Source organism: Theropithecus gelada, chromosome 1 (assembly GCF_003255815.1).
Source record: "Theropithecus gelada isolate Dixy chromosome 1, Tgel_1.0, whole genome shotgun sequence".
Taxonomy (NCBI): Eukaryota; Metazoa; Chordata; class Mammalia; order Primates; family Cercopithecidae; genus Theropithecus; species Theropithecus gelada.
Window position 1 is genome coordinate 215,832,460 of NC_037668.1, and position 3,872 is coordinate 215,836,331.

Sequence of the window (3,872 nt, forward strand, 5' to 3'; positions counted from 1 at the left end):
TCCTCTCCTCTCCTCTCCTCTCCTCTCCTCTTTCTTGGTGGAGTTTTGCTCTTGTTGCCCAGGCTGGAGTGCAGTGGCGTGATCTCAGCTCACTGCAACCTCTGCCTCCCGGGTTCAAGTGATTCTTCTACCACAGCCTCTCAAGTAGCTGGGATTACAGGCATGCACCACCATGCCCAGCTAATTTTGTAGTTTTTAGTAGAGACAGGGTTTCTCCATGTTGGTCAGGATGGTCTCGAACTCCCGACCTCAGGTGATCTGCCCGCCTCAGCCTCCTAAAGTGCTGGAATTACAGGCATGAGCCACCGGACCCAGCCACCACATTTTCTGTATCCATCTGCCATTGATGGACATTTACGTTGATTGCATGTCTTTGCTGTTGTGAACAGTGCTGCAGTGAATGTTTGCATGCGTGTGTCTTTATGGGAGAATGACTTACGTTGCTCTGGGTATATACCCAGTAATGGGATTGCTAGGTCGATGGTAGTTCTGCTTTTAGCTCTTTGAGGAATGACACTTTATGAATTGGCATGTCATCCTTGTGTGGGGCCATACTAGTCTTCTCTGTATTGTTCCAATTTCAGTATATGTGCTGCCAAAGACAGCATGTGATAACATTTTCTTTTCCTTTTTTTGAAACAGGGTCTTGCTCTATTGCCCAGGCTGGAGTGCAGTGGTATAATCAAAGCTCACTGCAACTTTAAACTTTTGGGCTCAAGCAATCTTCTGCCCCAGGTTCCTGAGTATCGGGACTACAGACACTCACCATCACTGTTCAGCTATTTTTTTTTTTTTTTGATACGGAGTTTTGCTCTTGTTGCCCAGTCTGCAGTGCAATGGCTTGATCTCAGCTCACTGCAACCTCTGCCTCCTGGGTTCAAGCAATTCTCCTGCCTCAGCCTCCCTTAAGTAGCTGGGATTACAGACATCCACCACCACACCCGGCTAATTTTTTTTTTTTTTGAGACAGAATCTCACTCTGTCATCCAGGCTGGTCTCGAACTCCTGGCCCCAAGTGATCCTCTCATCTTGGCCTCCCAAAGTGTTGGATTACAGGTGTGAGCCACTGCACCCGACTATAATGAAAAATAAAATAGGAAATATATGTAGCTTATTTGCTTTGACTCCCTTTCCCCTCATTTCTTAGTGCAGTGGACTCCCCAAAGCTCCTTCAAGTCTTGGGGAGCCCTGTCTGCAGTTCTCTGGCAGGCTGCCTTGCTGCCTCTCCCACGTCACACGCAGAAGTCAGGTAAGCCTGCTATCAACACGACCTCCTCCACCTCTTACCTGCATAACCTTGAGCGGTAACTTCACCTTTGTCAGTCTCCATTTTTTTTTGAGACGGAGTCTTGCTCTGTCGCCCAGGCTGGAGTGCAGTGGCACAATCTTGGCTCACCACAACCTCTGCCTCCTGGGTTCAAGCAATTCTCCTGTCTCAGCCTCCCAAGTAGCTGGGATTACTAGGTGTCCACCACCATGCCTGGCTAATTTTTTGTATTTTTAGTAGGACGAGGTTTCACCATGAGATGGGGTTTCTCCATGTTGGCCAGGCTGGTCTCGAACTCCCGACTTCAGGTCATCCTCCTGCCTTGGCCTCCCAAAGTGCTAGGATTACCATGCCCAGCCTATTATTCATCTTTTTATTCTCAGGCTCTGGAATGATAACTTATGGATAGGCTCTTGAAGGGCTGATTGGATTAAAGAAGTCTCCACGATTAGCTTGGGGAGTATCCAGGAATTTGAGAGTTAACTGTGAAAATGAGAAGGAAGTTAACACCAGCTCCATGCATAAGGCTCTGGGACCCCAAAGAAATGGGTAACAGCATGTCACAAGGCACTGCGAGGGGCTGGCTGCCCTGGGATGAGTGTGCATCACCTGTGTTGCCTCCGAAACACCCACACAATCATATTGATAGACAGCTTAAGTTTCTCTGCCTATGTCCATTTATTAAGGTTAGTGTTGTGGATGCTGTCAACTCCCGAAGCCTGGGCTTTCAGAGCCCATTAAGGGAAGACGCACAGGGCGCCTTTCATTTCAGACTACAGAAAGCACTTTTCCACTGTGGGGGCCAGGCAGGGTCACTACTGTGGTGGCTTTTGCCCGAAAGCACAGTCCCTTTCTCTCTGGCCCAGACATCCCCTAGGGAACACAGCGTTTTCTACAGAGAACTAATAGATCAAAGCCCACACAATTCATTCTTCCACTCTGAAGTGCAGGAACTCACCAGCGTTTCATCAGACCCTCTGCCGAAGTGGTTTGAGTTCTTGCAGAACACCAATGATTACTTTAATGGAGAAGACTAGACTAACGTCACATATCACTTAATGACTATTAAATAATTTTTCATTTCATTTTTGCAAAGACTTAAAATTAGATCTTGTGACTTTCTTCTTCACAAAAGCAATATACATCTATCGTAAAAACCTTTTAGAAATAATATCCGGGTGGGCGCAGTGGCTCACGCTTGTAATCCCAGCACTTTGGGAGGCCGAGGCGGGCAGATCACAAGGTCAGGAGTTCTAGACCAGCCTGACCAACATGGTGAAACCCATCTGTACTAAAAATACAAAAATTAGCCAGGTGTGGTGGCAGGCGCCTGTAGCCCCAGCTACTTGGGAGGCTGAGGCAGGAGATTGCTTGAACCCAGGTGGCAGAGGTTGCACTGAGCTGAGATAGCATTACTGCACTCCAACCTGGGCAACAGAGCAAGACTCTGTCTCAAAAAAAAAAAAAAAAGTAATATCCAAACTACTATTTAGAAGTAACCACCATTAGAGTTTTTTGTGTATAATCTTTTGCCTCTGCACAAAGATGTTTATTTTAATGTAACAAAACTAAGATCACAAGGCATATATTATATTTCATTTCCTTTTAGTTTCTGGTAAACAGTATGCTATGAATATTTTTCTTTTTTAAAATTCTATTTATTTTTTATTTTTATTTTTTTGAGACAAAGTCTTGCTCTGTCACCCTGGTTGGAGTGCAGAGGCAGGAGCAGAGATCACTGCAGCCTTGGCCTCCTGGGCTCAGGCAATCCTCTTACCCCAGCCTCTCTGAGTAGCTGGGACTACTCAGCCCATGACACACCATGCCTGGCTAATTTTTTGTAGAGACTACGTTTCAAACTCCTGGGCTCAAGCAATCCTCCTGCCTCAGCCTCCCGAAGTGTTGGGATTACAGGCATGAGCCACCAGGCCTGAGTGATTTTTCTATGTTGATAATATTTTTTAAAACAGTATCTGTTATACAGGTGGCTTAGAGATTCCACAGTTTATTTAATCACCACTCTACGATCAGAGTGGCTTTTTAATGCTCTTGATTAAAAACAACACTGTGATCAACATTTTGAAGACTTTTTAGTAGCAATCCAAATAATTTCCATGAGCTAAATTCCTGGAACTGAATCATTAGGTCAAAATGTACTTGCATGTTAAACCCATTGATACAGCAGCTGCCCAGAAAGGTTGCCCCAACATGCACTTCTGCGACGTTTCTCCTGCAGCCTTACCAGTACTGATTTTAGTTGTGTGTTAAAAGTTTCTGAGTTGGAAGGGATCATCTATTGTAAACCCTTCATGTTGGCGTGTACATCTGGCCCCAGTGAGGGGAAGGGGATAGGAACTAACATTTTTTGAGCTTGATGCCTATCTATGTAGGCACTGTCATAAACATCATTTACCTTTATAGATACATGTTCTTGTTGTTGTTGTTTTTGTTGACACGGGCTCTCACCATGTTACCCAAGCTGGTCTTGCACTCCTAGGCTCAAGTGATCATCCCGCCTTGGCCTCCCAAAGTGCTGAGATTACAGATGTGAGCCACTTTGCCTCACCCATCATCTCATTTACTCTTCATATCACCACTCAGAGGA

At 45.5% G+C, this 3,872-nt stretch overlaps 1 non-coding gene across 1 annotated transcript; it reads right to left on the reverse strand.

The window, feature by feature from the left end:
- Positions 1 to 502: 502 nt before the first annotated feature.
- LOC112615618 lies at positions 503 to 608 on the reverse strand. Its single transcript, XR_003117421.1, has one exon. It is a non-coding gene; the product is annotated as a U6 spliceosomal RNA (small nuclear RNA).
- Between the last annotated feature and the right edge of the window lie 3,264 nt (positions 609 to 3,872).